Genomic DNA, 27945 nt, shown 5'->3' on the forward strand with positions numbered 1-27945 from the left:
TCACAGTTGAAGTGTACCTATGATAAAAATTACAGACCTCTACATGCTTTGTAAGTAGGAAAACCTGCAAAATCGGAAGTGTATCAAATACTTGTCCAACACACACTAAGTACACACACTCCTGTGTCTCCCACACATTCTCCTGCCCCCTGGCCACTTGTTCTTACGAGCGTCATGGCCCTAGAGAAAGATTCCATAAGCCCAAAGCCTAACATAAGGTTGGGACAGTTAGGTTTCACCAAGACACACAGTTTAACTTCAGTCATGCAGCAGCTTCTGCCTGTGAGTCGGCTAAACAGTCAAAATCTAAATCGTCAAACTGCACAGCAGCCTCTGCCTATAGTTGGATATTCCCAATCAAACGACAGCCCTGCCCTATCTAATAGAAAGAGCAGACCTATCCAGCAGACTGAGTGTGTGGAAACACGTATGCACAGCTCCCCGTTGGTTGCTGAAAACAATTTAGGAAGGTTACGCGTTGCAGTTCCCTCGCAGTCCTCTGGGGTTCACTGGTGTCCTGCCCACACAGTTTCAGCTCAAGCGGCCCCTTTTCTAGAACAGGAAATAATCTCCCTTCTAGGAAAATGAGCTATTCGCCCTGTGAGGGAAGCAGACAAAAATGAGACCGATCTTAGATTTGAGGGTGTTGAACAAATCTTTGCGAAACTACCTTTTCGCATGTTAACACACCGCCGTCTATTCAAAGCAGTCAGACAGGCAGATTATTTCACCATTGTGGACCTGAAGGACACGTTCTTTCACGTACCTATTGTGGAAAGGCACAGGAAATTTCTCAGGTTCTCATTTCAGAACAAAGAATATGAGTTTTGTGTCCTCCCATTCGGCCTAAGCTTAAGCCCTTGCTGCTTCACCGTTTGCGTGAATGCAGCTATCGGCCCCCTACGATCACAGGGGATACGGATAATGTGCTATCTAGATGACTGGTTTATAATAGCAAAGTCGAGAGAATTGGCCGAGACACACACCAGGATAGTGATAAATCATATCTGCAAGCTGGGTTTCCTGATAAACTGAAAAAATAGTTGTCTCACTCATAGATAACAGACAAGTTTCTTAGGCTTGGAACTGAACTCTCTGTCTGTGCATGAGTGTTTAACAGTCACCAGACAGAGGTACATTCTGACTGCAGCACGCACTCCAGGGCTCGCCGGGTTAGGGTTTTACTGGGGCTGATGGCTGCAGCATCAGCAGTCTTACCACACAGCCTGTTAGGCATTAGACCTCTCCAACAAACCAACGCATTCATCCGAACAGAGACCATTATCGGCCTATTAACCATTATGCAGCAATGTCGCCACAGCCTATCCTTCTGGCAAAACAAGAGCATGCGCTCAGCTGGGATTGAGCTGGGGCCAGTAGCCTTGTGGGTTGTCATAAAGACTGATGCCTCCCTGAGGGGATGGGGTGCAGTTTACAATGGACGCATAACGAACAGTCAGTGGGAAGAACACAAAAGTCATCATATATACGTTTTGGAGCTGGAAGCGGTTCACCTGGATAGAGGGGCATCACGTTCTGATTCGTTCCGTCAACTCAGCCTCGATCGCGTACATCAATTGCCAGGGCGGAGCCCGCTCACTGGCCATGCACCAAGTGGCATCATGGATATATCTGTGGGCACACACACACCTGCGCTCACTGTCAGCAACGCACATTCCAGGCCGGTTGAATCTAGTTGTGGACCTATTGTCGAATGGCAAGCCTCAGTCTGTGGAGTGGCGTATCCATCCACAGGTGATAGAGGTGATTTTGCGCCAGTTCGGACGAACCCATGTAGATCTGTTCGCATCTCGAAGCGCAACACACTGCCCTCTTTGGTATTCCATTCTGAACGACAACCCACTGTTGGGTCACGATGCCCTGGCCCACCAATGGCCCCGAGCTCGTCCATATGCATTTCCTCCAAATCCCCTGCTACAACAGGTCTTGGACAGAGTGAGGGAGCACAGGCTGGAGCTGATACTGGTGGCCCTGTTTTGGCCCTCACAGACTTGGTTTGCAGACCTGAGTTCAATGGTGTCCGGAGCGCCTTGGACACTCCCGTTAAGCACGGACCTTCTGTCTCAGGCGGTAGGTCTTCACTATGCACCCCTCCCCGCACAAATGGAAGCTGGTCGCATTTGCGCGCTGGTGCGAGGCGCATAGTGAAGAACCACTGCACTGCAGAATTGGTAAAATGTTTAGCTTCCTTCAGAGTCTGTTTGATAAAGGCCTTTCTCCTTCTACTTTGAAGGTCTATTTGCCACACTGATATAGATGGTAAGCCCTCGGGAAGCCACATTTTGGCCTCTCGGTTTATGAAGGGCACCCGTCGTCTGTGCTCGCCTTCACCTTCTCTATTCCCCAGATGGGATTTGGTCACAGTTCTGGATGCGTTAACTAACCCTCCTTTTGAGCCTATAGACTCAATATAATTAAAATTCCTCTCATTTACTATTAGCCCTTGCCTCTGCGAAACGGGTAGGTGACCTTGCGGCCCTCTCTGTCCACCAGTCATGCACCACTCTGACCAGTTGTTTGTGTGCTTTGGTAAACAAGCACAGGGCAAGGCTTTGTCTAGAGAATGACTATCTCGCTGGATAGTTGAAGCTACTGTATCTCTCTGGCATACTCCTCTGCAGGGAAGGCTCCCCCAGAGGGACTTAAAGCGCATTCTACTAGAGGTGTGGCAACATCTTGGGCACTACTTCGGGGCGTTACATTGGACAACGTATGTGCGGCAGCTTCTTGGGCTACACCTCACACTTTTGTCAGGTTCTATAGTCTGCAGCCAGACGTTAGTTCCCTCAAAACATGTACTGTACACATCCCTTTAGGCCCTACATGTCCACACTATAATCCCTTCTACCAGTGCGTAGCCGTAGGAGTAGGTTATTCTTGACAATGGCCTGTGTTACCTATTTCTTATTAATTGTATCACATAGCCTGCAGGCTTTGCATGTCTTATCCCGGTCTTGAGTATGTTATATCAGGGGTATTCTCTATAGACCACTTGACTGTGTCTGGCAGGCTGTGCAGCAATGCCCGTCCTGGTGACCAGCAAGGTTGGTTATATACGATATAGCAAAGTTAGAACTCGAGTTCGAAATGATGTAAAACAAATGGGTTGTACTACAACCCTGGTTTTACGAATGAAGAAGGAAAGTTCTTACTAATGCAGCCTTGCTGGCTCCCATTACGGGGGCTGAATGGGTCGCTAGAGTGACATTCTCTCGCAGGGCAATGCATATTATATCCTCGGAGGCTGGGTAATATGCATCATGGCCCAGAGGGGCCAATCACTGCCTGCCATGGCAATGACGGGACTTGGGTGGTTTCAACGTTGAAAATTATTCAGTGGGGCTGTCTGGAAACAGCTTATAGCATAGTAAGAACTCTCGTTCTTCGTTTGTAAAACCAGGATTGTAGTACAACCCATTCGTTCTAGAACGTAAGAATGTACTGAACGCAGCCCTGTTCACAAATCTGATACATTTGAGCCATCTAGCAAAGAGAGGAGCACACACAACTGGTGAGAGGGCTCTCTTTCTTCCTCACTATGTAAAAAGGAAATAATTGACACTATATTTATATCTCCATATTAATAAAGATAAAATATCTCATCAAAAATAATAGACCTAAATTGTTATATTATTATCACATACAACAGACCAGACCAGACAGCAGAGGGAAGCAATGCTTCAAGAATGGGCCTTTGACGTGCAGGGCAGTAGTGCACAGCAGCCCACGTAAACATTTTGTGTAGGCCTACAATCATGGGCAGACTGACATAATGCAGATTGATTTTCACTTCATTTAAGATTGGAATGCAACTTATTTTGGCCTGTATCTGGAACTCTTTTACTTTGAAAAGTCAATTTTTTTTCATATTCCCCAAAGGTATCCAAACAGGAAAGCTCATATCAAACATTTACAGAGAAGGTTAAACCTAGGAAATTATTGCAATTATATTGCAACGTATAAACCATTGTCAGTAAAAAAATAAAAAAGCTTAATAGGCGTTGTGAAGAATTTAAGGGGAAAAGGTAGTATAAGTTATTTCAAGTCTACTGTAAGTACAGTAGCCTAAAGAGATCTCTGGTACAGCATACTATGTAGTATTATTTTGCCTGCTTTCCTCTCAAGCAGTAAGATTTAACAAAGCTTTACTCTGGATAACAGCTGTGCTCAGTTCCTCAGTTTCTTCTATTTTGTATATAAACTGTGAGAATAGTGGACTTTCTATCTACACCCACCATTTCAACCTCAGCACTCCACCTCACATTCTGACAAAGCTACCTTAAATTATCTCTGGCAAGAGGAATTCCACAGTGGCACATATACTGCGTAAAACGATATGAACCAAAAACAATAAATCAATTTTCATAACCAACCTAAAAAAGTGTCTCAAATAAATGGGGAAAATATCTCATGGAATAAATGGGATTATTGTCTTGCTCTTGAAAGCAGCCTTTAATCTGTCTCTCTGGCTTTGGCATGTTTTTGATGGGGATTAAATTCTTCTAATTTCTTTATTTTTAGTGTTTCTGGCACACGTCCCAGATCCTATCGAGAGGAGAGACCAACCAGTTGGGGTGAGGATAAGATATCCTTCCTCCAGCATATTCTTTACCCTTCTGAGGTGAAAAATTATTTCTCAGCCGAGACTCATACCTTCCTCATGATTTGTTTTACTTAAAGGCTGTTAGAGTTATTTATATATCATAACAGGTAGTAAAATGGCTCAGTGAGGGGGGAGAGACTCACCAAGTAAAACAAAGAGCTTGGCCATCATAAACTGCCATCTAAAATCAGTGAATCCTGTGTCTCTAAAGCACTAAATCCAGTGGTGTAAAGTACTTAAGTAAAAATACTTTAAAGTACTACTTAAGTAGTTTTTTGGGTATTTGTACTTCATTTTACTATTTATATTTTTGACTACTTTTACTTTTACTTCGCTACATTCCTAAAAAAAGAATGTACTTTTTACTCCATACATTTTCCCTGACACCCAAAAGAACTCGTTACATTTTGAATGCTTAGCAGGACAGAAAATTGTTCAATTCACACACTTATCAAGAGAACATCCCTGGTCATCCCTACTGCCTCTGATCTGGCGGACTCACTAAACACAAATGCTTTGTTTGTAAATGATGTCTGAGTGTTGGAGTGTGCCCCTGGCTATCCGTAAAATAAAAAAAAACAAGAAAATTGTGCCATCTGGTTTGCTTAGTATAAGGAATGTTTTATTATTCGTACTTTTACTTTTGATACTTAAGTATATTTCAGCAATTACATGTACTTTTGATACTTAAGTATATTTAAAACCAAATACTTTTACTCAAGTAGCATTTTACTGGGTGACTTTCACTTTTACTTTAGTAATTTTCTATTAAGGTATCTTAACTTTTACTCAAGTATGACAATTGGGTACTTTTTACACCACTGACTGAAATATGACTGGGAGTGAGTGTGTCACTGTTTGTGTCACTCAGATCTCTATTCACAGAAAAGCGGGGCACCAGGAGCTTTAGTCTATAGTGTATCAGTGCACTTTTTTCTTTGCTTCAAGACATTTTTACAATGCTCCAGACCAGAAATATTTTGGATGTGTGTTTGTGTTGTCCTTATACTGACGTAGATTCCCATTCCTTCTCTCAAATAAAATATTATCCAAAGATAATGTTCTGGTAATACCTTCATTTACTCAAACCCATGCCCAGATATTTGTCTATAGTGCCTTCCAAGATTGCCTTGATTTAAGGTAACAGCGGTTTAAAAAACATTCTATGAATAGGCTACATTATTTTGCATAAGAGAACAGAATCACTCGCCAGATAGGTTGCAATCCAGTTTCAACATGCTTTATGTCACCTTTATTATGGAGCAATGATTGAGTGTATGGCCATGGAAATGAATCAATGTGGAAAGCTCCATTCCTGCCATTGACTTTAATTTTGCATAAGTCCTCAATGCCCTTTATGCTACTGTGTTTTGTTTAGACTTGCATTGTTAACATTGTCCTCATAGGTCAAGAGTTCGGCTTTTTGTGTTCCAAAGGTTCATAAAGGAACCAGATTATATCATTTCATGACCATCCAGACATCTCACTTTAGGAGAATCCCTGTGTCTGAAACAGTGATGGGGTGCTGATTAAGTCCAGCTGAAAAATGTCCTTCCCCACATCTCCCAAGCACTCCCCCATGCCAGAGCCGTCCACTGTCTGTGATTTCCTTTAACAAGCTGGCAGGCCCAATAAACATGCCGGTGATTTACTGCCCACAAGGCCTGCAGATTGAGATTTTAATTTAATTACGAAGGCAAGGAAATACATTATTTCAAGTGGCACTAAATTCAGCTATGTCTTCAGAAATGTTCCAAGTGATGCCTTAAAGACAGGTGTTGGAAAAGGGACCAAAACTGTCATAGGGAGGCACAGCTAGGGCACACTGCCAGGAAAGTAATTAGACTGAACATTTAAGCTTTTATTACAATCAGTCAAGCACACAGAGAAAGGAAGGTCAGAAAAACAAATATGAAATGATTAAACTGGAGAATAAAGAATGTGGGTGATGGGCTCTTAGTTGGCACATCAGGGTTAATAGAGATACTCAGACCTGCTGTGTCCGATGCCATGAAATGCTATTGAAATCCAATCAAATTATGGATGTGGCAGTATAGCGTCCAATAAGGCTGGGTTTTACTGCCTCCGCTCTGACCAGCTGCCAATACCAACTCTTTTCAGGTTGTAATAGTTTTACAGTTATTATATTGAGGCAAGGCTAAATGCCCTGAAACTACGAAAACCTAATGTTTATTTTTTGTTGTTGTGAAAAGACAGTTGTAATCACTCCAATATTGAATTCAATGTGTCATTTATTTGATCAATTCAAAATCAGCAAGTCTATCAGTCCATTTACAGTAACTGAAAGAAATGATTCATTTCAATTACTTCAAGTTCATCATGGTGCATTTCACCCTCAATATGTTAGATGTATAATGCTGTTTGACCGGTTCTCAACTATTAGAGTACTATGTAACCTTTGCCTTCAACTCTAAACTATTTTCAATACACCCAGAACACACACACAAAATCAAATGATAACAAAAATGCCTTTGGTCTCTTTTGCTACATTTGCTGTCCCCCTGCTGTAACCCCCTATACCCCAAAGGGACACCAATTCTGGTAAGGCATCTCATCATGTTTGAACCAGATGTTGAGGCTATTCCCACTCTCTTAAATGGTAAATGGGACCTCCCAGAGGCTTTAGTCTTTGCCTTTGCTCACTGCTCACTGCTCTAAAGTATGGAAAGTATTTGTCTATGTATGTCCTTTGAGAGAAGCTCTGTAGTAGCAGCTGGAACACACAGAGACATAGGCCTACTGTAAGAATGGAGGGGGGACACTTACTGTAAGGGTTAGCTCAAGAGAGTTAGCTCGAAGAATGTGTGAAAACAAAAAGGTTTGAAGACGTGAAGAAAGTGTTGAATAAATGTGATTTCAAATTAAACTTACAGTAGAGGTCTACAATGTGCCACTGCTCTGTTGACATGATATTGTGTCCTCCAAACAGTTTGGGACAAGTTTACTGACGGAGATAGAAAAGAGAACATAACGATAGTGAAGAGGAGAGAGCAGAGCTATAGTCAACATGTTCTATACTGTTTAAAGTCTACATGGAAAGGTTTACTAAGATTGCTTTCTCCACCATTGCCAAACCACTTTCCTTATATTCTGGTAATGAGGGTGGACTATAAGAGAAAGGCGTGCATTCAGGCCGACTCATTTTTACAGTACTGATGCCGATGCCATTGACAGCCAAACTTTAATTACCAGTGCTTAATGGACCACTAACACCAGCCTCAGAAGTGGCTGTAACTCTAGGTGCCCACACAACCCGCCTCACTGGGAAAAATGTGCTGCAAGATTACTGTATAATTAATCTTTTAACATGTACAGTACAAGAGACATTGTGATAAGACACAGTGTGAGTGAAGTGACAGGAAATGAAAACATTTGGGTTCCCAAGACAAATCAAAGGACAGCTGACAATGAAAATAAACAGACTTTGACTTGAAGCACAGAGGTTCATCTGAAAAATCAATCATTTTGCCCTCCACCAACAAACAGATGGAGTAACAAAAACACGTTACATTGTCTGAAACAATATGTCACAGGACAGACATCTCCTCAGAACACTCCTCATGAGCTGTTTTATTATCTGTCCTGTTTACTGTACAGTCTGTGGAGAACATCTATTTGGATGAAGTCATCATGAGAACATTACTACTGAATACATGGACCTATATGGTGGGGAGATGTTTCATTATTAGTAGCACAAACCTGGATTCTTCCTTTTAGGGACTCAACTTTGAAATCTTATTGAAGAGTCAATACAGTATGACCAGGAAGGGGACTTTGCACAGACTTTACACTCTGGTTTAACCTTTCAATCTCGCCTGTAAAGAAATAGCAGTGCCTCATTCCTTCAGGCCAAGAATCATACACTGTAGGTTTGCTATTAACATAATATATGGGCGCTGTAGTATTTCTGGCTCTAGGACTGTGTGATGTTTTCTCTTTTCAGAACTCAATGTTCCAACATATACATACATACACCACTAAAGTCACCAAAGATGCATAGTAACCATGTTGTATATTTCATATTGTACAATCTAATAGGCCTACCTGTAACTTGCTCACTGAATATCTGGACAAGCTGCTTTCCATATTTTTCTCTGAACTCTAAAATCTGAACAAAACCCTGCCTCAGGACTGTATCTACACTGACTGTACAAAACATTTCGTTGGGGCATGGACTCTACAAGGTGCCGAAAGCGTTCCACAGGGATGTTGGCCCATGTTGACTCCAACGCTTCCCACAGTTGTGTCAAGTTGGCTGGATGTCCTTTGGATGGTGGATCATATTCTATACACACGGGAAACTGTTGAGAGTAAAAAACCCAGCAGCGTTGCAGTTCTTGACACAAACCGGTGCGCCTGGCACCTACTACCATACCTCGTTCAAAGGCACTTAAATATTTTGTCTTGCACATTCACCCTCTGAATGGCACACATACACAATCCATGTCTCAATTGTCTCAAGGCTTAAAAATCCTTATTTAACCTGTCTCCTTCCCTTCATCTACACTGATTGAAGTGGATTTAACAAGTGACATCAATAAGGGATCATAGCTTTCACCTGGATTCACCTCGTCAGTCTATGTCATGTTTTGTACACTCAGTGTATATACAGTCTTATTTGGGATGGACACAATCCCTCACAGAATGGAATGGTACCAGCAGACCTGCCTTTCCTGGACTCAGAGCAGACTGAAAATCCTCCAGGCTCCTATTTCAACCACCTCAACCGTCACTATTTTACCACCATAGCCACTACTCACAGATAGAGCTAAAATAATATTGTTTTTCCACAGAAAGATAATACTTTTTACACTGTTTCCAATAAAAGGTTTATTTCCCAGTGTCTAGTCATAATAAAGAGGATTCTGCTGACTCCTCGTTTCTATCCACTGGTACAGTATCAGAAGATGGTCAATATTCACAACATTCATATTATGTCTGTAGGATGGAAGCCCTTAAAGCACACATCATTAAACCCTCCTACTTGCCCAGCACAGGGTGAGGAGGGTCCAACAGCTCATTGGGGCCCAGTAACTGGACCCTGCGCCTCCAGCACACCTCCAATGTTTATTTGTAGGTATGACTGTACAGGAGTGTTAATGAGGGTCAGGGTACATGAACCCACCAGCTCCCTGGTAGCTATGATCCCAACATCTGTATTGAAATAAATGAACAGAAACATTGTTACATTTCAGATTCAGACTCTTAACTGAAGGAAAGGAAAGGGGTTGCACAACTGAATGCATTCAACCGAGAAAAAAAAGTGAAAGAGTGAAGGAGCAGTTTCTCCAGCCTGCCCAGATGGAGGATGGAAGGGGAGGAGTTATTATGGGGGTTAACTGCCTTGCTCAAGGTCATACTTTTCCACCTTGCTGGCAAGGGGATTCAAACAAGCAACCTTTCAATTACTGTCCCAACACTCTAACTGCTAGGCTACCTTCAAAATAAAACATTTTACAAAGCTGGAGAACTGAAGTCAGAATTGATAGTGACAGGTAGATAACGTGTAATACACATACACCTCTTTTTGGGACAGACTTCATCAACACAGTATCCTATACATACTCTTATACCCAACACAGGAATGTAAGAGTCCTGCTCCTCTCTCTTTCCGGTGTGGAGCTGTATGAGGTACATGCTGAGGGATCTTATGCCGTAAATAAACACTGGATGCTGTTTATACATCTCACATATGGATTTTAGTGCCTGTGTGATCTCCAAAGGCCTTGGGCCCGCTCCAGGCGAGCAGGGCTACTCATCCTTTAGCACAGGCCTCCAAATAAAACAGAGCTACCTCGCCAAGCAAAACGGGCTTCAGACCTATTTTCCACCGTCTGTGTGGCCAGGAAAAACACAAGGAAACCACTTCAACCCTGAAACCTTCCCCGATTGAAAAACTGTAGATCAGAGAGATTGGCGAAAAGACCCAATCAACGCACTGTCAAGGCTTTTCCTAAAGTTGTCCGCTTCCTCTGCGGGGAAAGTGAATGGACTCAGTCAACTAGCCTGGTACCTATCTCCTAGAATTAAAGTCAGGTTCTACACACCCTTCCCTATCTCTGTGCTACATTCCCTCCCTTGGACCATTCTACTACCCCTCTATGCCATTCTACTATCCATCCACACTACTATGGCACCTGGTATGGCTGGCTTCCCATCCTGGTGCCAGATAGTCCACTCCCCATTCTTTCCCCTGGAAGGGGTGATTGAAGTGCTCACCTGTTCCCCTGGGTCGACCAGCTGCTCTGCAGGCTTTCTGTCTGTTGTTGAGGTCTCTGCAACAGCATGACCTCTGGAATAGCGTCACTGTGTGTCTGCTGTGCACATCTTCAGTGGCAGGACCCAAGGGGCCCCATGTAGAACTCAGATTGACTATCTTCTTTCAAAGGGAACTGAAGGGAACCACAAGTCCTCTGAGCCCAGCTGCCTTGGGGGAAACCTAACACCAGCTGGGCTCTCTGAAACTAGCTGGCTCAGGAAAGCCATGGATTATGACTTCCACTGCGACACCATGCATCTTCAGTAACGCCCCTGTCGTCCTTGGCTGGCACTCCACTCATCTCCTCTGAAGGAAGGCCGCTCGGCAATAGAGGGGCCCTGCCACAGTCTGAATGCTTCAGATGGAAATCATTGAATTGTACAGTGGACATTTCTTTAAACCAATATTGTGGGTGTTTGTTAGTTTTTTCCACAATGCTGTTATTGTTACTTCTAAAGAACTCTCCTTCTCAACCATGTAACTGAAACATTAGGCTGTCAGATTCTGATGAACGTCTCACCATAATAAAATTGAATATGAAAATCGTTCATTTGGTTGTAAACTATTTTTTTATTTTGCTAACCACTGTAGAAACAACTAAAAACCAGAACTTTACCGATGATCCCTAAGCGGGTCTGTATTCTGCTGTTTAGAAGCAAATCAGATTGAGTTTCATTTCAGGAAATACTTTCCATGCTGTATTTTCATTGCCTCGCAGGCCCACTCTGTTGCCCCAGAGCACTCAATGAAAAGAGGCTTTACCTGCCACTCACTCACTCTCATTACCATGAACAACACCCCGCCAGAAACACTTACATTTTACATTTATCAAAAAGACCCCTTTAATGATCTGCAACTGAAATGTGTAACCTCTAGTTTGACAAAATGCATGCGCTGCCCAGGATACACAAACCAAAAGTTAAGTCCATAAACTTTCAGTGTTTTTTTTTTCCACTGACTTTTTTTTAGTGAACCTAACAATTACACCTTTATGATAAGAAACTGTAACTTGGGGGCGGAATGGTGAACATTATCGAATATCATACTGTAAAATATATAATACAATTTTGTGCCACAGGACCAATTAAAAAACTCTCCCAATTCACCTTTGCATAAATCACTCCTTTGTCTGTTTGGATTTTACTTCTTTGGCACAAGGTTTCCCACTGAATCAAGTGGTTGGCAGCAAGCACAGCCTCCTGTCTTTGATAACGCTGTAAATGTAACACCAGATGACATTTATACAGTGTTCTGACTTGCACCTTTAATAGCCTGCATAGGCGGGCAGCAATCTGCTTCTAGGCTGGGCTCCGCACCACACAGGTCTGTAAAGACCTAATGCATGTTTATATCACATTGGCAGGCAGGGTATCATTATCTGACAGCATTGATCTTAAATGAACTTGCCAGTGTGAAACAGCAGAATCAGAGGTCAGATAAGCACAGTGGCTATGTGCCTGTCAGTGTTGTCCTAGCTGACTTTGAGTAGTGCTGAGAAAGCAGTGGAGAGAGACAGGTGGTGAGACGTCAGGGGGAGTGAGCAGGGAAGAAACAGCTACACACAGCATCATTAGTGTTTCTGCTCCAAATATCCAATGCTTGAGGGAGAGAGAGAGAGAGAGAGAGAGAGAGAGAGAGAGAGAGAGAGAGAGAGAGAGAGAGAGAGAGAGAGAGAGAATGACACTGATGGGCAGCCTGGTCTCATAGACTAGACGTAACATAGTAAATGTAACGAACGTAGGGTGGTTAGTCGGGGTGGATGGGTGGGCATACAACACGAATGTCTAGCATCCCAAAGGTTGTGTGTCCGAACCTCAACACGGACACCTTTAGTAGTTTAGCTAATTAGCAACTTTGCAACTACTTAGCATGTTAACCCTAAACGTAACCCTTTAACCTAACTCCTAACCCTAACCTTAACCGTTAACCTTAACCCCTAGCCTAGCTAACGTTAGCCACATAGCTAACTTTAGCATTAGCCACCTAGCCACCTAGGTAACGTTAGCCATAACAAATTGGAATTCGTAACATATCATACGAATTGCAATTCGTAACATATCATATGAAATGGATGATGGACATCCACAAATGAATACATACCATACGAAACATAACATATCATAATAATTGGAGTGTCCTGGATTTACATGTACTATGTTACGTCTACCCCAGTCCAGGTTTTGATGGGATATAGTGGTGTGGTTGTGCACATTCCTGTGCACCACCGAAACAGTAGCAGTTTGCCCTCCCAGGTCCATGTGTTTATGTCTTGGGTTTCTCTCTCTCCCTCCCTCTCTAAATATTTTCGAATGCCTCTGAAGAATGTTCTAATGTTATTGAAGTAGCGGAGCGGCTGTATCCAGTGAGCAGCACTGCTGTTATTCTTTCACCTGATACTGAGGAGGACTCTGCGGAGGGGCTGTGGTCACACATACCTCTGTCCTCCTTCCCTCCTAATCCCATCCTTGCCTTCCTTTCCTTACTCATTTAACTGACAATGAGACACTCGCAATGAGACAGCCGCCGAAATTGTCGCAACCCTTATTACGCAACCTCTCTTTCGTATCGTCTGACATCCCCAGAGATTGGAAAGCTGCCGCGGTCATCCCCCTCTTCAAAGGGGGTGACACTCTAGATCCAAACTGTTACAGACCTATATCCATCCTGCCCTGCCTTTCGAAAGTATTTGAAAGCCAAGTTAACAAACAGATCACTGATCATTTCGAATCCCACCGTACCTTCTCCGCTATGCAATCTGGTTTCTGAGCTGGTCATGGGTGTACCTCAGCCACGCTCAAGGTCCTAAACGATATACTAACCGCGATGTGCAGCCGTCTTCATTGACCTGGCCAAGGCTTTTGACTCTGTCAATCAACGCATTCTTATTGGCAGACTAAATAGCCTTGGTTTCTCAAATGACTGCCTCGCCTGGTTCACCAACTACTTCTCAGATAGAGTTCAATGTGTCAAATCGGAGGGCCTGTTGTCTGGACCTCTGGCAGTCTCTATGGGGGTGCCACAGGGTTCAATTCTCGGGCCGACTCTATTCTCTGTGTATATCAATGATGTTGCTCTTGCTGCTGGTGACTCTCAGATCCACCTCTATGCAGACAACACCATTTTGTATACATCTGGCCCTTCATTGGACACTGTGTTAACAAACCTCCAAACGAGCTTCAATGCCATACAACACTCCTTCCGTGGCCTCCAACTGCTCTTAAACACTAGTAAAACTAAATGCATGCTCTTCAATTGAACGCTGCTTGCACCCGCCTGCCCGACTAGAATCACTACTCTCGGCGTGTCTGACTTAGAATATGTGGACAACTACAAATACCTAGGTGTCTGGTTAGACCGTAAACTCTCCTTCCAGACTCACATTAAGCATCTCCAATCCAAAGTTAAATCTAGAATCGGCTTCCTATTTTGCAACAAAGCCTCCTTCACTCATGCTGCTAAACATGCCCTCGTAAAACTGACTATCCTACCGATCCTTGACTTCGGCGATGTCATTTACAAAATAGCTTCCAACACTCTACTCAGCAAATGGGATGTAGTCTATCACAGTGCCATCCGTTTTGTCACCAAAGCCCCATATACTACCCACCATTGTGACCTGTACGCTCTCGTTGGCTGGCCCTCACTACATATTAGTCGCCAAACCCACTGGCTCCAGGTCATCTATAAATCACTTCTAGGCAAATCCCCGCCTTATTTTAGCTCATTGGTCACCATAGCAACACCCACCCGTAGTATGCGTTCCAGCAGGTACAGTGGGGAAAAAAAGTATTTAGTCAGCCACCAATTGTGCAAGTTCTCCCACTTAAAAAGATGAGAGAGGCCTGTAATTTTCATCATAGGTACACGTCAACTATGACAGACAAAATGAGGAAAAAAAATCCAGAAAATCACATTGTAGGATTTTTAATGAATTTATTAGCAAATTATGGTGGAAAATAAGTATTTGGTCAATAACAAAAGTTTCTCAATACTTTGTTATATACCCTTTGTTGGCAATGACACAGGTCAAATGTTTTCTGTAAGTCTTCACAAGGTTTTCACACACTGTTGCTGGTATTTTGGCCCATTCCTCCATGCAGATCTCCTCTAGAGCAGTGATGTTTTTGGGGCTGTCGCTGGGCAACACAGACTTTCAACTCCCTCCAAAGATTTTCTATGGGGTTGAGATCTGGAGACTGGCTAGGCCACTCCAGGACCTTGAAATGCATCTTACCAAGCCACTCCTTCATTGCCCGGGCGGTATGTTTGGGATCATTGTCATGCTGAAAGACCCAGCCACGTTTCATCTTCAATGCCCTTGCTGATGGAAGGAGGTTTTCACTCAAAATCTCACGATACATGGCCCCATTCATTCTTTCCTTTACACGGATCAGTCGTCCTGGTCCCGTTGCAGAAAAACAGCCCCAAAGCATGATGTTTCCACCCCCATTCTTCACAGTAGGTATGGTGTTCTTTGGATGCAACTCAGCATTCTTTGTCCTCCAAACACGACGAGTTGAGTTTTTACCAAAAAGTTCTATTTTGGTTTCATCTGACCATATGACATTCTCCCAATCCTCTTCTGGATCATCCAAATGCACTCTAGCAAACTTCAGACGGGCCTGGACATGTACTGGCTTAAGCAGGGGGACACGTCTGGCACTGCAGGATTTGAGTCCCTGGCGGCGTAGTGTGTTACTGATGGTAGGCTTTGTTACTTTGGTCCCAGCTCTCTGCAGGTCATTCACTAGGTCCCCCCGTGTGGTTCTGGGATTTTTGCTCACCGTTCTTGTGATAATTTTGACCCCATGGGGTGAGATCTTGCGTGGAGCCCCAGATCGAGGGAGATTATCAGTGGTCTTGTATGTCTTCCATTTCCTAATAATTGCTCCCACAGTTGATTTCTTCAAACCAAGCTGCTTACCTATTGCAGATTCAGTCTTCCCAGCCTGGTGCAGGTCTACAATTTTGTTTCTGGTGTCCTTTGACAGCTCTTTGGTCTTGGCCATAGTGGAGTTTGGAGTGTGACTGTTTGAGATTGTGGACAGGTGTCTTTTATACTGATAACAAGTTCAAACAGGTGCCATTGATACAGGTAACAAGTGGAGGACAGAGGAGCCTCTTAAAGAAGAAGTTACAGGTCTGTGAGAGCCAGAAATCTTGCTTGTTTGTAGGTGACCAAATACTTATTTTCCACCATAATTTGCAAATAAATTCATTAAAAATCCTACAGTGTGATTTTCTGGAAAAAAAAATCTCAATTTGTCTGTCATAGTTGACGTGTACTTATGATGAAAATTACAGGCCTCTCTCATCTTTTTAAGTGGGAGAACTTGCACAATTGGTGGCTGACTAAATACTTTTTTTCCCCACTGTATATCTCACTGGTCATCCCCACTATCTTTAAGCATCAGTTGTCAGAGCAGCTTACTGATCCCTGCACCTGTACACAGCCCATCTGTAATTAGCCCACCCAACTACCTCATCCCCATATTGTTATTTATATTGTTATTTATTTTGATAATTTGCACCCCAGTATCTCTATTTGCACATCATCTTCTGCACATCTATCACTCCAGTGTTAATACTAAATTATAATTGTAATTATTTTGCACTATGGCCTATTTATTGCCTTACCTCCATAACTTACTACATGTGCACACACTGGATATTGTCACGCCCTGGCTCTGGGGACTCTTGTATGTTGAGCCAGGGTGTTAGTTTCTTTGTGTAGTGTCTATGTTTCGTTTTCTATGTTCTGTTCTAGGTCATGTGTTTCTATGTTGGCCGGGGTGGTTCTCAATCAGAGGCAACGTGAATCAGCTGTTGCTTGTTGTCTCTGATTGGGAACCATACTTAGGCAGCCTGTTGTGCACTTGTGTTTTGTGGGATCTTGTTCCGTGTTGGTTTGGGTTGTTAACCGAGGACTTCACGTTTCGTTTGGTTGTTTTGTATTTTGTATCGTGTTGCCAGTACACTATTAAAAAGATGTACGCATATCACGCTGCGCCTTGGTCCAATCATTATGACGATCGTGACAGAAGATCCCACCAAAACAGGACCAAGCAGCGTTTCCAGGACCAAACGCCGGGTAAGGAGCTGGAGAGGTTGGCGATGGCCCAGGTGGGCCAATGGTGGTCCTGGGAGGACATGTTCGCGGGTAAAGGGCCATGAGCTAAAGTTAAAGCCCTGGCGAGTGAGGAGGTACGGCGCCAACAGTGTCGTCGTCGGACAGACGAGAGGCACCCCCAATAAAACATTTTGGGGGGGGCACACGGCATGGACGACGGGGCTGCTGGAGGCAGATACAGGGCGAGTTTGTGGACGAGGAGAGAAGGCCACCAGGTTACGGGGGCCATTGGTCGTTAGAGGGAGGGAGAGTGTAGAGGCACGGCGAGAGGTACTGAGGTGTGTTACCAGTCCGGTCCGGCCCGTTCCTGATCCCTGCACAAGGCCAGTGGTGTGTGTTCCCAGTACGGTCCGGCCTGTTCCTGTCCCTCGCACCAAGCCTGTGATGCGCGTCGCCAGCCCGGCCCGGCCTGTTCCTGCCCCTCGCACCAAGCCAATGGTGCGCGTCGCCAGCCCGGTCCGGCCTGTTCCTGCTCCTCGCACCAAGCCTGTGGTGCGCGTCGTCAGCCCGGTCCGGCCCGTTCCTGCTCCCCGCACCAAGCCAGTGGTGCGCATCGTCAGCCCGGTCCGGCCCGTTCCTGCTCCCCGCACCAAGCCAGTGCTGCGCGTCGTCAGCCCGGTCCGGCCCATTCCTGCTCCCCGCACCAAGCCTGTGGTGCGCGTCGTCAGCCTGGTCCGGCCCATTCCTGCTCCCCGCACCAAGCCTGTGGTGCGCGTCGTCAGTCCGGCACAGCCCGTGCCTGGTCAGGTACCGGTCAGCTGCTCCACACCGGAGCCTAAGCAATCCGCTCCACCGATGTCCAGCTCCAGCCAGCGGGACCAGACCAGGGGCGCTACGGGGGCGGATCCGCCTCCGAGGTGGAATGCCCACCCGGCCCCTCCCCTATTGGGTTTATGTTGGCGCGGTCGCAGTCCGCGCCTTTGGGGTGGGGGTACTGTCACGCCCTGGCTCTGGGGACTCTTGTATGTTGAGCCAGGGTGTTAGTTTCTTTGTGTAGTGTCTATATTTCGTTTTCTATGTTCTGTTCTAGGTTATGTGTTTCTATGTTGGCCGGAGTGGTTCTCAATCAGAGGCAACGTGAATCAGCTGTTGCTTGTTGTCTCTGATTGGGAACCATACTTAGGCAGCCTGTTGTGCACTTGTGTTTTGTGGGATCTTGTTCCGTGTTGGTTTGTGTTGTTAACCGAGGACTTCACGTTTCGTTTGGTTGTTTTGTATTTTGTATCGTGTTGCCAGTACACTATTAAAAAGATGTACGCATATCACGCTGCGCCTTGGTCCAATCATTATGACGATCGTGACATATATACATTTTCTATTGTGTTATTGACTGTACGTTTTGTTTATTCCATATGTAACTCTGTGTTGTTGTTGTTTTTACCGCACTGCTTTGCTTTATCTTGGCCAGGTTGCAGTTGTAAATGAGAACTTGTTCTCAACTGGCTTACTTGGTTAAATAAATGTGGAAAAGTACTGTCTTGCAAATCAAATATGTATCTAATTATGAGTTGCAGAGAGTGAAATTACTGTACAATGTCTCTTAATTGTTTTTTTCTGTTGAATTATTTCTACAGTTAAATTACTACGTTACTTCCTTTTCTTTTGTCATATGTCAAATTCAATAATCTAATTAATTATAATATACTGTTTATAGTTAACGTCCTCTAATCTCATGATTTGATTGATTCTACAAAGTGACTATAACAAATACAGCTTTTAGGATTAACCTCTCTTTCTTGAAGAGAAAACTGTGCTTCAGCTGGCCTGAATACCTCTTTGTTGAATCCAAGCATCTTGGCTAGAATAGTAATATAACATGATCAAGCGGTTTCAGTGGCTCAGTATTCCTACTGTGGCTCTATTTCAACAAACCTAACGCAATGGTAAATCTAAGCGCTGGCGGTAGCGCTATAGGTTCGGGGGTGTGTCAGAATTATCTTTGCTATATTCCATTTTGTTGCGACTCAAGTGATACCTCTCCATCCATTCTACTGTACAGGTAACTGACAAAATAAAGGAAACACTTGAGTAAATGAGAGCTACAAAGTATATTGAAAGCCTGGGGTGCTTCCACACAGGAAGTTCCAGACACTTGAAGAATCTATGTCAAGGCGCATTGAAGCTTTTCTGGCGACTCGTGGTGGCCCAACACCCTATTAAGACACTTTATGTTGGTGTTTCCTTTAATTTGGCAGTTACCTGTAGCAGAAGGCTACACTGAGAATGGAACAGCTGGATAGGGGAAACGTCTCGAGTCGCACAAAAGGAAATAGAACATTGCGGATAAAGTCTGGAATGACACAATTTCATGTGTACAACATCTAAAGACCTGCATCACTATACTGAGAGCTTTGTTGTTTCTAAAAGGACGTATTTGGGTGGTTTTTGGGGGCCCCCATACTACACAACGAGGATGAGGAAGTGATTTGCTGTTTGTATTAAGTATTTGTAACTTGCAAAAAAGTAATCATTTTATATCAGTACAACACAAATAAATCAAGTGTTTTTTACTCAAATATCAATGTGTCACACTACTACTTTATTATTTTAAGTAAAGAAGTGAAGCATAATACAATCAAGTAACAAATCTCCCGAGTGGCGCAGTGCTAGCTGTGCCACTAGAGATCCTGGTTCGAATCCAGGCTCTGTCGTAGCCGGCCGCGACCGGGAGACCCATGGGGCGGTGCACAATTGGCCCAGCGTCGTCCAGGGTAGGGAAGGGAATGGCCGGCAGGGATGTAGCTCAGTTGGTACAGCATGGCGTTTGCAATGCCAGGGTTGTGGGTTCGATTCCCACGGGGGGCCAGTATTAATAAAAATAATAATGTATGCACTCACTAACTGTAAGTCGCTCTGGATGAGAGCGTCTGCTAAATGACTAAAATGTAAATGTAAATGTAAATCTCTGCAGTTGAAAACTAAATGTTAGTCTAAAAGAAATGTGAGATAGTGGAGATCAAGTTTATAAATTGCTTGGCTGGGCTGTGATGAGACAGTGTATTGCGCAGTCAGATGGAACAGAGTAAATAGGCATTTTAACGTCATAGATTTAGCCGGTGGTAACTTGTGGAATAGACACTGGCTGGAATGCGGTTTTAACCAATCAGCATTCAGGATTAGACCCACCCGTTGTTTAATTCACAATAACAGCACTTACAGTTGACCGGGGCAGCTCTAGCAGGCAGAAATTTGACGAACTGACTTGTTGGAAAGGTGGCATCCTATGACGGTGCCACGTTGAAAGTCACTGAGCTCTTCAGTAAGGCCATTCTACTGCCAATGTTTGTCTATGGAGATTGCATGGCTGTGTGCTCGATTTTACTCACTTGTCAGCAACGGGTGTGGCTGAAATAGCCGAAACCACTCATTTGAAGGGGTGTCCACATACTTTTGTACATATAGTGTATTTCACAGCGGTTTTGATGGTACATTGATTCTCTACACTATACTTGCTTGTTTTGTCACATAAACTGAAATTAGGCAAACTATTATAATTTTTGCAACCAGGAAATGGTGGAGTGATTTCTGCATAATGCACCTTTAAGCATTATGTTCTGCTTTGAGGTGTAATTGATCATGAGTAACAGATATCTAACCCTTGACATTCAATAATGAGACAAACCATTCCCACCATCAACAAGGTCATGTGCACCACTCTTAATGACAGAGGCTAATGCAGGATCCTGTAATGCTTACAGTTTACTGGAATGAGCACTGTGCTCAACAATGCCTGCTAAGGTGGGTTCAAATGACAAATCTTCAAATACATAAAACAATGTTAAACGTTAAGACACGACCACTGAAAATAACTAATCAGAACTACTTACAGTTGACAAAATGTACTAATGAAGGTTAATAATTTAAGTAGAAGGGACCCTACATTTTATGTTCACTAGAACAAATCTTAATTTTCAAGTAAATTAAATCGTTATTGTTCAGAATACATAATGCAGTTGAGTGTAAAAAAGTTCATAAAACACACCAAAAAAATAAAAATAAAACATATTTTTTTTGGGGGGGGGGGGACTCAGTCGGGGTCTCAATTTACTGTAGTGAGTTAGAATAGTAGAATACACAAGGTGCAATTTCGCAATGTTCTCTTGTTTTGTCATTCACTGATAGTCAGTCAACTAGCCCATGTCAGCTAAAAAAAATTATATTGCTAAGTTAGTTTAGCGCAGTGGCATGTATTCATGGATGCCAAAGAAAGCCAGGCTTCCCCTTCAATTCACAAGAAGCTGAATGTACAGTATCTCACCGGAGAGAGGTCGCTCTCCGGTTTTGTGATGAAACAAAGGTGTGGTTGAATTTATTGTGCCACTGCCTTCTTATTGTCTCGGCCTCTAGGCCTATATGTCACAGTTGCAAGGCATATGAACTAACAGGTTATAGAGCAAACAACGCAATTATCACAACACATAGATTGTAATATGGGTTTTTTTCTGGCTTCCCCAGTGACTTTACCCACGCACCCCTACTGGTTTAGCGGCCAGCTATCTAAACTTGTTATCATGGTCGAATTACCGGCTGGGGGGGCCCTCATTGATTTTCTTAGTCAGTCTCACTCAGATATCATAATACAACTGCAAACATTTCTCTCCACCCTACGGCAAAATGCAGAGGAAATTGCATTGCATTCGAGCCATGCACCGGAAATTGCATTGCATTCGAGCCATGCACCGACCACTGCACCTGTACACAGCCCATCTGAAATTAGCCCACCCAACTACCTCATCCCTATATTGTTATTTATTTTTGCTCTTTTGCACCCCAGTATCTCTATTTGCACATAATCTCTTGCACATCTAGCATTCCAGTGTTAATACTAATTGTACTTATTTTGCACTATAGCCTATTTATTGCCTTACCTCCATAACTTGCTACATTTGCACACACTGTATATATATTTTCTGTTGTATTTTTTGACTTTATGTTTTTTACCCCATATGTAACTCTGTGTTGTTGTTTTTATCGCACTACTATGCTTTATCTTGGCCAGGTCGCAGTTGTAAATGAGAACTTGTTCTCAACTGGCTTACCTGGTTAAATAAAGGTGAAATAAAAAAATAAAAATAAAAATGTATCCTACGTTTTCACCATAAACCCATGGACGGTGAATCTTTCTAATTGGCTATTGGTTTTTAATCAAATTAAACTAAAAAGAACTATCTGCTTTTTAAACCAACAACAATATTTCTAAATAGGATCAGGTCAGAAGCATGATATCATAAATCGCTTCTCTCATTCCATGGCACTGTACGCACACATAGGCCTAACTGTTGTTATGCATAACATTCGCTCATCTATACAAACTACTAGGCTTCTGTCAATTGTATCGTTGCCTATGTGCGAGGCAGGAGGATTGAAAAGTTTGGAGGAGCGTGCATGTCTTTGGTAATCGGACGAGGGCTGTCTTTGAAAATGGGGATTGGATAGCCTACTCGAACAAGCGAAATGAAGTATGCAGTTATGTGAATTGTGAATAATGAAAAAGCATGAGGACAAAAACCTCCAAACCTCCAAAGGCACTCTCAGTAGACCATTTAAAACCCCTTTATTCATAGGCTAGTTGGCTAATGGCCAGGATAGAAATACGCACCTATAGGCCTATGCGATGCTTCTAAACCAGCCTTGATGAAGTGGATGGTATGCTATGCTTGATTTTTTATCAAATACATTGTTTGGGGGGAAACCAATAGTTTTTAATGTTTCTAAATACGATATTAATTATCAACAAACTGTTACTGTTAAGACCGGCTTTTTGTGGGTCTTAAAATGTCCCATTACCACAGCATGAAATTGTCACTTTTGAGCGTGTTTTTAAGTACACACCTCAAATATTGCCACCCCTCCCACCTCAGCGCAAGTGAGCTGATGTTACACAGGTAAATTGCCGAACCGTTAGTGCTGGAAAATCCCTGTTTTTACATGACGAAATTGGAAACGTGCGTTTGACACTTGCGCCTCCTTACCGCCAGCCGAAAAGCTCCTGGTGTGCTCAGAGGTGGTCGGTGGTACTCTTCCTGAGTATTTATACGTCAATAAACAGAACCCCCCACAGCCTGGCCTCCCCATAGCAGGAAAGGTGTAAACTACAAAACCACAATGTGGGGACCATACCACAAACTGCGCTGTCAATTCAACCCAGGGTGTAGAACTGGGCCAGTCTAGAAGTTGATGTGAAAGACTGCCAGCACTGCAAACACTACTCTTAAATATATTCATTACAGAGCTAATTTGACTAAGCGGTCACTCCTGGTCCTCAAACCAGACTAGAGAAAAAAGAGTGTAGGTTGTCTAATGGGTTCTCTATGAGCAAACTAAACACTCTCCATTGCTTGGTTTACCTGCATAAGTTTCCATAACTACCTCACCCGCTGAGGCAGAGTACCCTAAGGTCTCCAGGTCTAGGTCTAATTCCAGTGCTAGACTGGAGTGTCCAGGCCTGGGTAACCAGCGACGGGATCTAGAAAGGTATTATTCACACAGACTAGTGATCGTTTAAACTGACATTGAGTCATGCTAAATAGAGCCCCCGTTGGCACTTCCGCCCCTGCCCCTCCTTGGGCCTTCCTGGCACTGTGTGTGTGTGTGTGTTGTGACTGCCAAGGACAGAGCCAACCGCAGGGAACAGTAACACTGTGTGAGTGTGTGAAATGTGCCCATTGGGCCAAAGTACTGTGAGTTGGGACATTAGATCTCTTTGAAAAGGGTGGCTAACAGAGATGGTTTCTGCTTAATGGGACACACTCATCAACTTACAATTGGTCAGTATCTTACGTGTGAAAACAACATTAACTAGTCCCAAAAGAGATTAGCTTCAAATCAATCACCAAGCTATTTAAAAAAGAATGGAGAGCATGAATGCTTGTGTTCAAACAGAACTATACTTTCAGCATATTTCAACTGCTGAAAACATGTAAATAAGGTAACTCTTTGCTTTCCCACAGTATGTCTGCTCTAAAGCACCAGAGGCGGCGAGGGCACATCTGTTGCTCTGCTGGAGACGCACAGCTGATGATTATTGCAGGTAAACTCGCTTATTACTGCGCTGAATATGAAGGACAAGGCTGCCAACAGGGACTACAATATTTCACCCTAATGTACACCAGGTGTCAACACCTTTGACACAGAAAAGTTTGCCTTTAACTCTGTCTGTGAATGTGTGTATTCACGCTACGGGAGGAGAAATCCACACCGCACATCATATGAATATTGGTAAGTCAATGTGGTTGCAAGTTTCGAAACCCTTATTCATGTATCAAGGCAGACTGTGTAGATGTGTGTTATCCTGTGGTTGGGTTTTGTGGGTGATGCCATTTGTGTGTGCAGGGTAGTCGGTGTATGTATATATTCAGATCTATTTGACAGATTTCTTGCCGGGTCCTGGGGAACAGATACAGGATTGTGCGGCTGGCTTTGGGCTCTCTCAGGTGCAGCCAACAATCCTCAGAATGGGATGTTTACCTTTCAGTGTGCCTCCAAACCCGGCCAGAATAACCCAAAAACTAACAGCAGCCTGTTTGTTCAGCAGCTGTTTAGACAGGTGAATGAACCAGCCACTCCTGATTGAGGCCTTTTCTGCTTACTCAGAGGATTACAGGTAACATTAGAGAACTGACAGACTAGTAAAACTGGGATTCAGAGTTAACAACTCTGACACTCTAAAATAGAAAATGGGGCCATATGTTGTAGTCAAGGAGATATTGTAATGGTATGGCTCTATTTTGACCTATAATTTCTCCAGTCTCAATCTTCATGTAGAGTTGATGGATGTTCTGCTTTAATAGGTCAAGCTTATCATCCTGTCTAACCTGACAGACATACTATTCCAAACAATAGTATTACATGCAACCCAGACTGTAGAGGTTGATATAGAATAATAATCTCTATAAACCGGTATATATTTTTAAAGTTCCTTAATCAAGTTCTGGTCGTAGAATCTTTTAATGAACCACTTTACTGGAATTTCTCTTTACAAGCTTCCCGTGATGAGAAGAAAGCGTTCAGACTAGCCCATATGCCAGAGCATTGGAAAAAATCCCACCCCCCAAAAAAAGGTTGTTTTATGAGAATAAGTAGATTCATAACAGGGCCTGCTGTCAGGGACATTTTCCACTGTAAACATCAGCCACGCAGGAAAGTGCAAATGAGCAACGAAACAGCTGTTACACTTTACAAGGCTGGTGCAATTTATTCATACATTAAACAAACCAAACTTAATACATGTTGTTTACTTGAGGTCATACATGACAGCCCATGTTCTGAAGGTTTGAGCGACAGGGGGAGAGATAGTGGCCTACCCCCCTCTGAGATTCAGCTTTTCATATTTCAGACATGGTTGAGATATGTTTAGACAATGTGAGTAAACTTGTTAAAAAAATTACACAGTGAGGTAAAGTTGTTAAAGGCCCAACAAACCAGCATCAATCAAGAAGCTGGCATATACTGGCCTTTTCCCATAGACTGCTGTAATCAACACAGTTTCCTCTGTGCTGTCTTTTTACGTATAGATGGGTGGAGTCCCTCTGAAGATTCATATTTCTGTAAAATGTGGTTATTTTCATTAAAACATGGAACAGGGTTATATTCATGATTAAAGTTGCACACATGGGAACAATATATGGCACTTGCCTGTATACAAACCTTCCAGTGATCTTGGAAACTAGTCCATGCACCAAGCCTGTGGTGTTCTGGCTATACTCTGGCTCTCTCAGGGGCTGATAAGCAGATGAGAGATGGCCTTGTGTGAACCCAGGGGAGGAATGAAACCTTTCCCTATATGTCTGATCCTCTCCAGACCCCCAGACCCGACCCACAGTGCAACTCAGTGGCCGTCATCGTTTGTTATTCTTCCTTTACCATGTTCCTTTACCATGTCTGGAGTCTATCACTCTGTCTGTGTTTGAGACTCCATCAATTTCTATTTGTCTATGACATTAACTATCATATAAAAAAGCAGAATGGTTTGTGCTGTAAGACCTCATTGGACTGTGTGTTTTCTGATCTCCAGAAGAATGGTGGTATAGCATAGCGCTCCAAATGAAGGCTTGTAGCCTCAGACAAAGAGACCTCTGACTCAAAACATCATACTATTAAGAGAGCCCACACCTCCAGACATGCTAAACTTACAACATGATACAGTCTTTGTTTCCCCATCATTTCAACCCCAAACTCAATGTGATGACGTTGAATCAATATGGAAAACTAATTGGATTTGCAAAAAGTCATCAACTTTTAACCTACATCCAATGACATGGTGACATCTTTTGTTGATTTCATGTTGAATTCACAATAGTTGGCAACTCAACCAAATGTAAATCAAAACTACACGTTGAACTCACGTCTGTGCCCAGTGGGATGTGTAGTTAAAATGCTGAGTCAAAGTAGTCGGATAGACCCCCAAATAGAAAGTGGGGTAGAACACACATAAAGGTTTAGGGGATACGTTTACCATAGAATGGAAACCATTACACATTATTTTATTAAAACAAATAAATTCACCTCACCTTAGAATAGCAAATGAGAAATAAACAAACCATCAATCATGTTTCTATTTTTATTACAGGTACAATGTACTAATATTCACTAAATTGTATATAATTTACTATAAGACATTTCTAAACTTAGAATCAGAGCCTATCATGATTGCCGTGATCCTCTGGTCCGGTAACCTCCCTCCTTGCCCTGTCCTGTCCTGGGTTAGGTATATTGAAGACAGAACCAACCATTGAGGAGGAATGAAAGACCGGTCACAGAGTATTTTCTGTGGGTGAAAATGACCCACTACTTGAGTTTGAGTCCAGATTTGGAGGGTGACGCCATGCCAGCTCTGTTCTGTACTGCTGTGCTCTGCTCTCCCTCTGCTCGATGTGTTTGTACAGGTGCACGCGTGATATGATGTATGTGTTACAGCCACTGTGTGACTGAGCACTGACCCACTTCCAGAGTTTGGCACCGCGGCACAGCAACCTCTGTCCTCAGCACAGAGACCATGAGCCTGGTAACAAACACTCCTCTGTCACACTGAGAGCTAAGGCTATAAGGGTTCTACTTGATTTGGGCTCTTGCAGTTTAGGCTACTTCATTTCAATCATCTAAAGTGAATGGTATGACGTGAGTCTGAAGAGGTAGATATCTCAATTCACCATGCATCCCCATACATGTGTTCTCCGTAACAACACACACACACATGCACATAGCACGCACACACACACACACAAATTACCTAAAGCATGCACACTGGTGCACATAAATTCCTTACGTCAAACACATTGTCTATGAAAGCACTGTAGGGAACGATTGGCATGTACTGCTGCTGCTGCTTCGTAATTCATCCCAGTGCTCCAACGCTGACCTACCGCCACCTCTAACCAAGCATTTAACAGAAAGAAGGATGTCAAAACACTGAGAAAATTAATGGGTGGCAGGCAGGAACAATCGGCATGGCAACAGTCATGGGGAGAGAGGTCAGGGGGAAAGGGGGAGAGCGTAACCTGACAGAAAAATGTAATTAAACCCAAACCATGGGCTTACCTAACTTTAATTCATGTGCCAATTCAAACATATTAAAAGACTGGGTGTCAACAGGCCTGTATGTCCCCATGTGTTCACATGTATATTTCCATTATTTAGACCCAGCTTCCCCCAGCACCTCCTTCTTCTGCTCTCTGCTTGACTATTAAACTCGGAGGTAACCACATCCGATTCTAGTGGGCCATGACATTGACACACAACAAAACGTTTGAGGTAAAAAAAATCACATTATGAGAATATGAAATGTCAACACCAGAGACATGTTGGGAATTGGTTGAGACTGAAGGTAGCTACCCTGGTCTGACAGTCTGCCAAGATAACAGAATGATGGGTAGAAAAATCAGGCAGACCCCTTGCCTGGGAGTGTATAGAAAA

The sequence above is a fragment of the Coregonus clupeaformis genome, chromosome 18 (assembly GCF_020615455.1).
Source record: "Coregonus clupeaformis isolate EN_2021a chromosome 18, ASM2061545v1, whole genome shotgun sequence".
Classification (NCBI taxonomy): domain Eukaryota; kingdom Metazoa; phylum Chordata; class Actinopteri; order Salmoniformes; family Salmonidae; genus Coregonus; species Coregonus clupeaformis.